Below are 13,566 nucleotides of genomic sequence, written 5' to 3' on the forward strand. Positions count from 1 at the left end.
ACTGGTGTTAGCTCAGGGCCAATGTTAAAAAAAAAAAGAGTCTTTTCTGAGGGAAAGCCAATCCACGCACTTCTGATTTGTTTGCTCTTAACTTCTCCAAATAGTGCTCCTGACATCCCTGAGCTTCACATATTTTCTAGAAAATAGGAAGTAGGGAAGTGCCAAGTGTGGGCAGATTGGGAAGAGATGGAGCTCCCAGGCACCCACTGGAATTTCCCCTTTAGGAAAATGTCTCCCGTCCTTACGGTAGGGGCTGCTCTTGGCTTCAACTCCATATACCAGCTCCAGCTCTGGCCAAGGTGACAGTGGGACTCCATCCAGAATATAAAACCTAATAAAGCAAGGGGTGAGCTTGATCCTTGACAGGTTGGCCAGGGGATGAAGTAAGGTCATGTGTGAGAGAAGCAATGAGTCTTTGGTGCTTCCTGGCTATTCTAATCATATACCTCAGCAGGAAGGCTTAGATGTTCCCACTAAACAAACCTGACTATAACAGTGAAAGTAGAAACATGAACTGAGATAACATGATGAGTAGCCCTTGATGGAGAGACTGCATGGAGACAATACAGCGTGGCAGAAAGTGCTGGGTTGTCAGGCAAACCTGGGTTCAGAGCTTGGATCTGACATTAAGCCCAGGGACTTCAGGCAAGTTACTTAACTTCTGTGAATAGCATCAGTTAACCCCCACCCTAGAAGACTGTTGTCAGGATTAAATGAGACAAAGTGTATGGCAGGGCAATTAATAGACACGACAGCTAGTAGCATCATATTATCTGGAAGCACAACACTCTATGTTGAATTCCCTCTTAATTCCCACGTAAATCATGCTGCAGGCAGTCTCCTGACCCCATGCTGAGTCCAATATGGACATTTTGATAACAATCAGTCAACAATAATTTAATGAGAATGTGATGATGTAAAGCCTGTGCCAGATGCTATGAGAGTGGACTGCAGAAAAGAAAAAAACTAGCAAGTTTACGAGGTTGTGGAGGAGACATAACGCGAGTCACAGATGCTCGAGAAAAATCACAAAGCGATTTAGCAGCAGAGTAACAGAATCCAAGCTGAGTTTTGGCCTACAGAAATCAGCAGGGGGGATGCAGAGGGATGCTGGAGGATGGCCTTAATCAGGAAAGGCTTCTCTATGATTCTGAACTTGACTTGGATTTTAAGCTTCCTTAATGCATGGTGGACCTGAAGGTGGGATTTTACAATAAAAGTTCAATTTTGTGTGTGTGTGAAAAATTTGTGGAGGGGGGGAACGGGGAAAAACTGCTTAGTGGGTATAGGGTTTCCTTCAGGGCGCTGAAAATGTTTTGGAACCAGATGGAGGTGATGGGTGCACAACAATGTGAATGCACTAAATGCCACTGAATTGTTCACTTTGAAATGGTTAACTTCATGATAAATGAATTTTACCTCAATTTCAAACTTGTGGAAATAAAAATTAATATTTTTAAAAGAGTAGCCCTACCAGATATTAGGGAGTATTTTTAAGCCATAGAAATTAAAACAATGTGTTATGGCACAGGAATAGATGATAGATCAAGGGAACAGAATGGAGACCAACTGTAGCCTCAAGTGTATTTGGGAAATTAGTATACACTAAATGAGACAGTTGAAATCAGTGGGGGAAATGATGGATTGTTCAATAAATGCTGTTGGAACAAAAGGCTATTTAGGAAAAAATTAAGCTAGACTTATACCTGACAGTTTATACTAAAATGAATTCCAGATGGATTAAAGAATTAAATGTAGAGAATGGAACCACCAGAATTCTAGAAGGACAATATGGTAGCACTTTGTATAATCCTGGGGTGATGGGGAATTTTTTTATAGGCTTGACATGAAGCCCTGGGAACAAAAAGGAAAAGACTGGTAATTTGACCACACACACACAAAACACACAAATGAAAGCAACTTGGGTACGTTCTGTATAGTAAAAATTACTGTAAATAAGTTTGAACGACAAATGACAAATCGGGAAAATATTTGCAACTCTATGATAGATAACTAATTTCTGCAATATACAAAGAACTTTTACAATAAGAGAAAGCCAATCACTTCTATTCAAAACGAGCATAGGAATGGATAATTTATAAAAGAAAAACTGAATGGTCAATAGACATATGAGGCTATGTTTAACTTCATTAGTAATCTAAGAAATAGAAATAAAACCAAGAAAGATTGTATTTATTGCTTACCAAATTGATTTTAAAAATTATGATACTCAGATGATAAGTCCTCTCTGCACTTCTGGTAAAGCTACAAAATAGTATAACTTTCCTTGAGGGCATTTTGTCTCATGTATCAACAGATTAAATGAACTTAGTCTTCAACTGAGAAGTCCCACTATTATGACTTTATCGTTAAGAGTTAACAAGACAAGTCAACAAAAATAATAGGTGAGAATTGGGGGAAAAAACGTAAATATTAATGAATAGAGGATTGGTCTATACTACTGGAATACTATGCAGTCATTAAAAAAACCTAAACATTTTGATGTATCTACCATGATAGATTGTTGGTTGAAAAGAAGTAAGTTGCAGAATCATATTACACTGTACTATGACCTCATTTTTGTGAAAAAAATTTAAAAACTATATATTGCATACTTTTGTTTATATCAAAAGTAAAAATGTCTGGAAGGGTACATATCAAATTATTAACAGTAGATACTCCTAGAGGGACTAGGGAAGATGGGGGGGAGGGGAAGAAACTTACATTTTACTTTGTACATTTCTGTAGTGTTTTAAAATGTTTTAAAATAAGCATGTATTACTTTTATAATCAAATAAAACAAATCTGAGAATAATTACATTAATTATGGAACATTTTCATGAGAGAATGCTACTTCAAAGGAATATATATCTTAAATATAAGATATAGGTAGGTAGATAGATATCTCCTTCTAAGTGTACAGGTAGAAAGATCTCCATAAAATATTGTCTGGTGACAATGGGGTACACATCACAGTGCGTCTCCCATCTGTTTTATAACATTTTCCAAAGAAACATTGTAATGACCAGAAGCCCCAAATGGGGGGAAATTTTTATAACTACCCTAACTGTCATAAACACACACACACAAAGATGTACATGAACATGACAGCACATGAACTCACCTACATAAATTGTGAATTGTAATTTCACAATTGTCAGGATAGAAACTAAAAATAAAAATAATCTTTGAGCACCATCTCATGGAGATATTTACCATTACCATGTTAAATTATGCCCCAGTGTTTCTATTTGTGATGTGGGGAGGAAAATTAGCATCACATGTGCTCTCCATTATGCTCTTGTGTGTGTGTGTGCGTGTGCGTGAGTGCGTGTGTGTGTGTGCGTGTGCGTGCGCGCGTGTGTGTGCGTGTGCGTGAGTGCGTGCGTGCGTGAGTGCGTGCGTGTGTGTGTGCGCGTGTGTGTGCGTGTGCGTGAGTGCGTGTGTGCGTGCGTGTGTGTGTGTGCGTGCGTGTGCGTGTGTGTGTGTGCATACACATGTACATGGAGGAGAGAGATTGAAGGCTTTGACAGTATGGTGGGATTTCTAGAGATTTTTTCTTTTTTCTTTAACCTATTCTATTTTGTTTACCTCTAATTGTTTAGTTCTATATTGTTTAACAAGCAGCGTTTTCTTTGTAAAGTGAAAAAAATACATATTTAAGAAAGAAGTGAAAATTAAGGTAAAATGTATATATATATATTTTTTTTCAAAAGATTGGCACCTCAGCTAACGACTGTTGTCAATCTTTTTTTTTTCCTCCCCAAATCTACCCAGCACATAATTGTGTCATTTTAGTTGTGGGTCCTCCTAGTTGTGGCACGTGGGACGCCGCCTCAACATGGCCTGAGGAGCAGTGCCATGTCTGCGCCCAGGATTCAAACTGGCAAAATCCTGGGCCACCAAACCGGAGTGCGCAAACTTAACCACTCGGCTGTGGGGCGGCCCCTATATATTTTTTTAAGTTGAGTTTTTTAGTGACTGCTCCCAGCATGGGAAATTCCCGAAAATGTTTTCTAATAGTGCACTGGTCAAAGTATACGTCAAAGTCATGACCCATTCAACAACCCCCGACTCACCCCTGCCCCGTGTTTGACAGTTTCCTAAGGCCAGAAAGAAAACTCAAACTACAAAAATAAATAATCAAGATGGGGGGGGTGGATGAGGCTGACAGTGCTGGGTAAACAGAAACAGTTGAACTCTCTAGGCATGGTTTGATCTTAATATCCAATGGGGTGACCTGCAAACCACATTACCACAAGCCACTTAACTCCCTTTGAAGAATGTTTAGCAGCTCTAACTAGTACAGAACAGAGCTTCCCAGAGGGGCTAATGAGATGGAGTTCTCCTTTCTCCTAAATTAGAAGAGCACAATAACCACACAGATGACCAGACAGTACCACATCACTGCTGGGCAAGGCCCATCCAACTATGGTTTATTTGGGGATTTTTTCTGTACAACACCAAAACAGCTCCATAATTGGAGGAACTTACTCAACCGACAAAAATAAAATTAGTTAGGTATGTCAATAAAATATCAACATAACCTATTAAAAAGTGGAAAATTTTCAGGGACAATGAAGGAGAGTAAACCATGGACAGGGGAAGAGAGAATGATCTCCTTAAAAAAAAAGTGCGAATCGGCCCTGTGGCGTAGTGGTTAAGTTCAGCACACTCCGCTTCAGCAGCCTCGGTTTGCGGGTTCAGATCCTGGGCTTGGACCTACACCACTTATCAGTCACACTGTGGCAGTGACCCACATATAAAGTGGAGGAAGATTGGCAGAGTTGTTTGCTCAGGGCTAATCTCCCTCAGCAAAAAATTAATTAATTAATTAAAATTTAAATTAAAAAAAGTGGAAAATTTTGATGTCAGTGTCTTGGTCTACTCTACATAATATAAAATAACTGATTTTGACTTTCAGTTCAAGAGATCATTAGGTTTCCTAAATCAAACAGTTGTTTTTATATTGCATGCACATGAAGTTAATGGGGAAAAAACCCAAAAGCAATAGTTTGTAGGAAAAATTGTTGTTTCAGAGTCATACTCATGGCTTAGTACTTTCAACTGGCTCTTGTGAACATTAGTGTAAGGTTCTCACCATTGGTCCGTACTGCATTAAAAAGTGTGATCTTCAGCAAATCTTAAAAAAAAAGATGGGAGGCTCCACTCTTAACTACACTGCCTCCACACATGAAGTCTTTAGGTCGACTTTCATCCCTATTCCACCTACTTCCACCCAGCCTCAAAGCTATGCCATCTCTTTTCAGGAGTGGAGAATTGCAGAGAAGCCTGCTTAAAAATTTATTTCACAACACAGTTGTTATGAATAAGTTAGATTTCCGATTACATAGTTACCATGATGGTTGTGAGGAGAAAATAGCCCATGATCTATCCATCTTAATTGAAAGGCTGTAGGAAGCCAGGTTTGTCTTTCTAAGATGGAGAAGGTAAAAGAAATTCTTGATAGATAGGAGGCTAAGAAGCCTGGTGTTTTATTTCCAGCCAGAAATCTTGCTGCATAATTGAAGTTGAAATCTAAGGAATCAAAATCTTTTTTTTTAATTTTATTTTTCCTTCTTCTCCTAAAGCCCCCTGGTACATAGTTGTATATTTTAGTTGTGAGTTCTTCTAGTTGTGGTGTGTGGGATGCTGCCTCAGCATGGCTTGATGAGCAGTGCCATGTCTGTGCCCAGGATTTGAACCGGCGAATCTCTGGGCCACCAAAGCAGAGCATGTGAACTTAACCACTCGGCCACGGCGCCAGCCCTCAGGGATCAAAATCTTTCTTGCCTCTACTACTAGATGAGCAAGTTCCATCAGGCTATTCCCTACCTTTTCATAATTAGACAAGAAGAGGTAAAATTGCATAATAGTTTCCTTTTGAATATGATGATAATATTTAGTGAAGTGTACACTTGTTTTCTAAAAGTATAGACAGATTGCTGTGTCCATAATCTCTCATCTACTCACACTTTGAACACATTTGAAAAATAGCTGGCTGGCAATATGAGGGCACATTGTGACTGAAGAGTAGAATGGAAAGTTCTAATTATCTCAGCCACATGACCACTGAAGAATATCCATCATTTGAAATCAGGTAGACATTCGCTGGGAGAGTTGTTCTGAAAGCAAGAGAGAAGCAGTCACTATCAAACAATGTTAATTTCATTACAATGGAAAGCACTGGGAGGCCAGAGGTCAACGTTCTGGTCCTGGCACTGCTGTTAACAGCTATGTGATTATGGACAAGACAAATCACCCCTCTGAGCCTTGGGGTAAGAGGGGAGTTATACCTTTTCTGCACAAAGACAGAGGCTGGACCAGATAACCTCGAACTTCCCTATCAAAAGCTTTGGGAACCCCTGATCTCAGTTCAGTTAGTGTTCACTGGGATAACAGGATGGTGAAAGTACTCTCGGTCTGCCTTATAGGGAGCAAAAATAACAGCAATCAAGCTCATCACCATCACCTGCATCATTGACTGAATTCACATCCAGTGTTCACCCGTGGCATCCTGGCCAAAATGCATAGACAGAGCAGTAGTTCTCAAAGTGTAGTCCCCCAGGCCAGAGGTATCAGCATCAACCCTGAACTTGTTAAAAATGCAAATTCTGGGGCCACACCCCAGACCCATTCAATCAGAGACTCTGGGAATTGAGCCAATCTGTTTTTTAACAAGCCTCCTAGGAAATCCTGATGTAGGCTGAAGTGTGAGAAGCACTGGCATAGATAAAACTATTCCACTGATAGCTAAAGCCGGTCATGTGGCTTATGACACAAAAAGTATTATTGTGGCAGATCAGAACAAGATGATTGACACAGAGCATAGTTTAAAAATTTGTTCAGTTCCTAAAATTTTCATGACTATAGCCACACATGTAAAATTGGTGTCATATTCCAAAGTCCCCAGCATTCCTACGTTGAAGAGCTACTTTTCATTGTCCTAGAGTCCTTGAGTGTGCTAGTTATAAAACTCTAGGTATATATATAAAGAACGGATGAAGGACAGCAAGAAAAAGTGTTATTGCATATTGTGTTCTCCTTCCTACCAAAGAAATCGGCACAAACCCAGGACAGTTGTTTCCAAATTTATGGGTAAATATCTAACTACTAGTCGGGGAGTCTGCTCTACACAATGCCAAAACATCTAGTTATGGGCCGGCCCCATGACTGAGTGGTTAAGTTCATACGCTCTGCTTCGGCGGCCTAGGGTTTCGCTGGTTCGGATCCTGGGTGCGGACATGGCACCACTCATCAAGCCATGCTGAGGCAGCATCCCACATGTCACAACCAGAAGGATCCACAACTAAAAATACACAACTATGTACCAGGGGGCTTTGGGGAGAAAAGGGAAAAATAAAAAATCTTTAAAAAAAAATACATTTCATGTTTAAAAAAACCCATCTAGTCAAAAAATGAAAATTTTTGCAAATAAAATATTTGGTGCCATATAAACCTTACAATGTTGGTTTCAAAAAACATATTTTATCTCTTTTAAAAAAACAGTATTAGTGTAGTCCCTTCTGCCCCATATTTTACTGATTATTTCCCAAAGATGGCAGTACTATCCTGGGAAATTATCTCAATGATCAACAGTTATGGTAGTGATTACATGAGCAGAAAGTTATGAGAAGATTATGATAACCTACTACAGACTGAGAACTAAAAACAAAGTGACCGTGATCCTACAAACATCTCTTTCTCCAGGAGGCAATGCTTGTGGGAAACATGAGTTCTAGAGTCAGCTCTGGCATCAGCACCTCTGTGGTTAGGACTTCTCTGAGCCTCAGATTTCTCATCTTCACAATTGAGGATGGGGTCAAATGATCCTCAAGGGCCCTTCCAGATCTAAAATTCTGTAATTCTATGGTTCGAGGAACTTGAGTTTTTTCTATGTTCTAATTTTATGAGAAAGAAAAATTATAAACAAAGCTTTCAAGAAGGAATTTGAACTGTATATTGTCAACTCAGTCCAATCTTACCTCATCTGTAGGTCCAGTGCTGTACAATGATTATAAGAGTTCAGAATCTATTCTGAGGGCACTATAAAAGGCTGAATTGAAAAAGTTTATTTTGGGGCCAAACCGGTGATGTACTGGTTACATCGTGTGCTCTGCTTCGGTGGCCTGGAGTTGGCCAGTTGGGATCCTGGGCGCAGAACTACAGACTGATCATCAAGCCATGCTGTGGTGGCATCCCACACAGAAGAACTAGAAGGACTTGCAACTAGGATAGACAACTATGTGCTGGGGCTTTGGGGAGAAAAAAAAATAGTTTATGTTATGGTTATCATAATTCTGCTGGGTACCTTATTCTGTCCTAATTACATAAATATTCCCTAATGCCTATATGGTATATAACAACTTTCATTTACCCAACATATGGAATACATTGGAATACTCCATTTCTTGCTCATTCTGATTGAAAGCTCTAGGAATCTACCTCTCTTCTGAGGAATTCAACAAGTTTTTATTTCTAGCAGTTCATTAACATTACTCAGTCTTCAAATGGTGAGGATAGAGATTATTGTCTCTAGGTTACAGATGGGGATGTGGAATCAGAACAATTTAGAGTTGGAAGGAACTCTGAAGATTGACTAATCAGATCCTTTGTCGTACAGGTGAGAAAAAATGAAACCCAGAGAAGGTAAAGGCCAGAAATCTGGAGATTGTCTGGACAAGAGCTGGAATAAAACACTAGGCTGCTTGATCTCCAGCTTATTTTCCAACATAAACACCCCAATATATTTCCCTCTTGGTGCCCAATATTTAAGATGAGCTGACCTACTTATTAATAGGAAAAGCCAGGTTTGTTTAGGGTTTACCTCTGTGATAGGCGGTTTCTGCCTCTTCCCAACCCCAGCCTAGAGCCTAAATTCAACTCAACTATAGAATATAAAGACAATTGTCTAGAGGAGAGAGTTCTTAAATGAACAGAGATGCAAGACTCCTCCTTAACTTTGACAATGAAGTGTGGTTGAAATGGGGAGCAACACTTCTCACTGAGGCCCCTTTTAACCACTAATATTCACATCATTACAATGTTCCGAAAGCATGCTTACAAACTAGCTCGTATTAGAAAGTTAAACAGTCCTAAGTGTAATCAGTAGAGCCAGGAAGAAAGGAATGAAGGACGTGTGTGTGTGTGTGAGAGAGAGAGAGAGAGAGGGAGAGAACTGAAAATTCCAGACTGGTGCCACTCTATTAAGGAATGGTGTTATTATTATGGGTGGAAGGAGCAGGTTAAGGAGGGAAAGCCAGGAAGAGCACTGTTGCCAAGAACTGTTATCAATTAACATTCTGGAAACCACAGCCATACTTCTCTTCTTTGAGGATCCTATAAAATGAGACTATAACAATTCATTGAGCCAACAAGGCTTTGGTTGCATACTGGTGTGGGTAGCAGACAGTAAGGATCAAGAGGCTCACAAAGGGACCCAGACATCTGTTTCACTGGAGTGGAAAAACTCATCATAGTGATTTCCACGCTATATCTGGCAGGACAAAGAGCTGCAGAAGCCAACTGAACTGGTTGGGAGTAGGCATACGCTGATCAGAGGGAGAGAGAGTTTTAATTGAAGAGGTGTTGCTGAGATGTGAAAAAAACAGGCCAACCCTAAATCATAGGCTCACTTCTGTATCTGATGGAAATGTCAATCCTGGGTTCTCTTGTTCTCTGAGAAGGAAGGCCCTACTTTTGGAGAAAGAAGCTATTTAACATCTCTCTGTTCCTTTTTGCTGGGTCCATAAGTTCCTTGTGCAGTTCTAGGAAGGCAAGGACATTTGGGGCCTGCCTCTAAATAATGCATAGATCAAATCTTGCAACGTCAAAATCCCACTGAGATTCGGGCAGTAGTGGGTCAAGGAGTTGGGCCTAAAGCTAAGCAAAGCTTGAAAACAGAGAACAGGAGCAAGTTAAAAGCAGGGTCCTCTCCCAGGGAGGGTGCGGAAACTGACAGTGTAGCACAGGGGGCAGTGAACTTTTTCTGTAAAGGGCCAGAGAGTGAATATTTCAGACTTGCAGGCCATGGGGTCTTTGTCACAGCTACCTTTCTGCTATGGTAGAGCAAAAGCAACCACAGACAACACATAAATAAATGAGTGTGCCTGTGTTCCAAGAAAACGTTATTTACGGACAATGAAACTTGAATTTCATATCATTTTCACATATCACGGAACATCAGGTTTTGTAAAATTTATTTTCAACCATTTAAAAATTTAAAACCATTCTTAGTTCATGGGCCATATAAAAACAGGCAGTAGGCCAGATTTGGCCTTCAGGCTGTAGTTTGCAGACTCATGGTCTAGAATAACGCTGTCCAACAGACATATTTTGAGAGCCACATATGTAACTTAAAATTTTCTTGTAACCCCCTGTAAAATCTAAAAAGAAACAGGTGAAATTAATGTTAACAATATATTTTATTTAACCCAATATATCTAAAATATTATAATTTCAGTATGTTATCAATATAAAAATTATCAAATAAGGTATTTGACTTTCTCTTTTCTCATACTAGGTCTTCAAACTCCAGAGTGCATTTTACACTTACAGCACATCTCAATTCGTTCTAACCGTATTCCAAGAGCTCAGTAGCTGTGCATGGCTAGAGGCTGCCATGTTGGACAGTGCAGGTCTGGAACTTGTTTTCAAACTTTAGCTTGCACCATAATCACCTTGGGAGCTGTTAAAATACAGAGGGCTGGGCCCCATCCCCAGAGCTGCTCATTTAGTAGGTTTGGGCGAGGGCCCCCAACTTGCATTTCTAACAAGTTCCCAGGTGCTATTGATGCTGTTGTTCTGGGGACTGAACTCTGAGAACCACTTGTCTAGAAGCTGGAACAGTAAGAAAAAGTAAAGAGGCAATTAGGAGCCCGGAATATGTAAAAGCAAGAGATAAAAATGAACAGTAAGGGGCCAGCCCAGTGGTGCAGCAGTTAAGTTCACATGTCTGGCTTCTCGGCAGCCTGGGGTCCGCCGGTTCGGATCCCAGGTGCAGACATGGCACTGCTTGGCAAAAGCCATGCTGTGGCAGGCATCCCAAATATAAAGTAGAAGAAGATGGGCATGGATGTTAGCTCAGGGCCAGTCTTCCTCAGCAAAAAGAGGAGGATTGGCAGTAGTTAGCTAGGGCTAATCTTCCTCAAAAAAATAAAAAGTGAAAAAAAAAAAAAAGAACAGTAAACAATGAGATATCTTTATACATCTAATAGAATGGCCAGAATTTAAACACTGATGACAACCAATGCTTGTGAGGATGCAGAGCAACAGGAACTCTCATTCATTGCTGGTGGGAATGCAAAATGATACAGACACTTTGGAAGACAGGTTGGCAGTTTCTTACAAAACTAAACATACTTTACCATACAACCCAGCAATCGTGCTCCTCGGTATTCACCCAAATGAGCTGAAGACATGTCTACACAAAAAACTGCACATGGGTGTTAATAGCAGCTTTATTCATAATTGCCAAAACTTAGAAGCAACCAAGATGTCCTTCAGCAGGTGAATGGATAAATAAACTGTGGCTCAGCCAGACAATGGAATATTATTCAGCACTAGAAAGAGACGAGGCTTCAAGCCGTGGAAAGACATGGAGGAACCTTAAACACATATTACTAAGTGAAGAAAGCAATACAAAAAGGCTATATACTATATGATTTCAACTATATGACCTCTTGGAAAAGGCAAAATATGGAGACAGTAAAAAGACCAGCGGTTACCAGGAGTTAGGAGGGAGGGAAGGATGAAAAGGTAAAGTACAGAAGGCGGTGAAACTATTCTGTATGATACCATAATGGTAGATACATGTCATTATACATTTGTCGAGATCTATAGAATGTACAAGACCAAGAGTGAGCCCTCACGTAAATTATGGACTTTGGTTGATAATGATGTGTCAATGTAGGTTCATCGACTGTAACAAATGTACCACTCTGGTGCAGGATGCTGATGTTGGGGGAGTCTGTGCAAGCGTAGGGGCAGGGAGTATATGGTAACTCTGTACTTTCCACTCAAATTTGCTGTGAACCCAAAACCACTCTAAAAAATAAAGTCTATTAAATAGAGAGAGAACTAGATCGTCAAGTCAGACAAGCAGTGGGACTCCAGATCAGAGAGAAAGACCTTGAAACAGAGGTAGAGCCTTACGACTGGAGAAACCTCCCTTACTCCTCCCTCCAAAGCAGGAGTCAACGAGGTAGCTTCTCCAGGTTTCAGTTTTGTAGGTGCCCTGGGGAGGACAGGTCTGGAGAACCCTTCCTAATTAGGGGCCAGCTCGGAACCTGAGAGGGTTTTAAAAACTTTTGCAATGAAATAATTATCTCCAGGCTCTGACAAACCGATAAGGATGCCCGAGCCTCATTATTTAACACAATGATTTACAAAACAACCCAACTTTCAGACTGGACCTATAAATATGTCCTCTCACAGTATCTTAGACTGCTCAAACAGAAAATGAGACAGATAAAATAATATAGAAATTTGGGCTGCTTACTGATTTTCAGGAAGTTTCTATAAATCCAGAATCTATTTCCCACCTTAAGGGTATATAGAATGTCCTTTTAATTTGATTATCCTTTGGAAGGAAGCTTGTTTCCAGCGGTACATCACAACACACAAAGGTTTAATACACCTTTAAAAATGTGTCCCCTAAGGGCCGGCCTGGTGGTGGAGTGGTTAAGTGAGCACATTCCACTTAGGTGGCCCGGGGTTCGCCGGTTCAGATCCTGGGTGCAGACGTGGCACCGACTGACAAGCCATGCTGTGGTAGGCATCCCACATATAAAGTGGAGGAAGATGGGCACGGATGTTCACTCAGGGCCAGTCTTCCTCAGCAAAAAGAGGAGGATTGGCAGCAGATGTTAGCTAAGGGTTAATCTTCCTCAAAAAAAAAAAAAAACAAAAACAAAAACAAAAGAAAACAGGTCCCCTCATAAGTTCTTGAACTCTGTGGCCTGAAGTAAAACTCTGGATCTTAATTTGTTTTTAAAGTTGTTTTCTGACCCATTGGTGTCACAAGACCCTTCATTGTACAGTCTGGGGATCCCTCAAATTCAGGAGAAACTTAAAGTTCTAAAAGAAATTTACAAAGACATCTTTTTAAGGTGTCTTTTTCTATGAACCTTTTCTAACACATGGTTCCAATCAAACCTTGAGAAATAGAAACTCAGTTTTGGAGGGCAATGAAACAGAGATATTCAGAACTTTTCATTTTACAATGAAAACCCTAGTTCCATGTCTAATTCATCGGTTTAAATATCAAATATGCTCCCATTAAAATCCATTCAAGCAATAAATGTTATACTTAGAAAAAGACCAAAATATAAAAAGATGAGAAAGAACATTAATTCTGACCTTTGAAGGGAGAAGAGTTTGCCATAGGAAAGGAATATTAATATTGTCTTCGATAAATATTAATCAACTCAAGTATCTGCCCCACTGCAAGCAGAAACATTTATTCCACAAAGGTAAACGCGTGAATCTTTCAGGGTCTCATCTCGAGCTAAGTAGAGACCCACAAGTTTCCTTGAGCACAGACTAAGAGAGAGTGACCTGGAACCC

The sequence above is a fragment of the Equus asinus genome, chromosome 13, assembly GCF_041296235.1.
Source record: "Equus asinus isolate D_3611 breed Donkey chromosome 13, EquAss-T2T_v2, whole genome shotgun sequence".
NCBI lineage: Eukaryota > Metazoa > Chordata > Mammalia > Perissodactyla > Equidae > Equus > Equus asinus.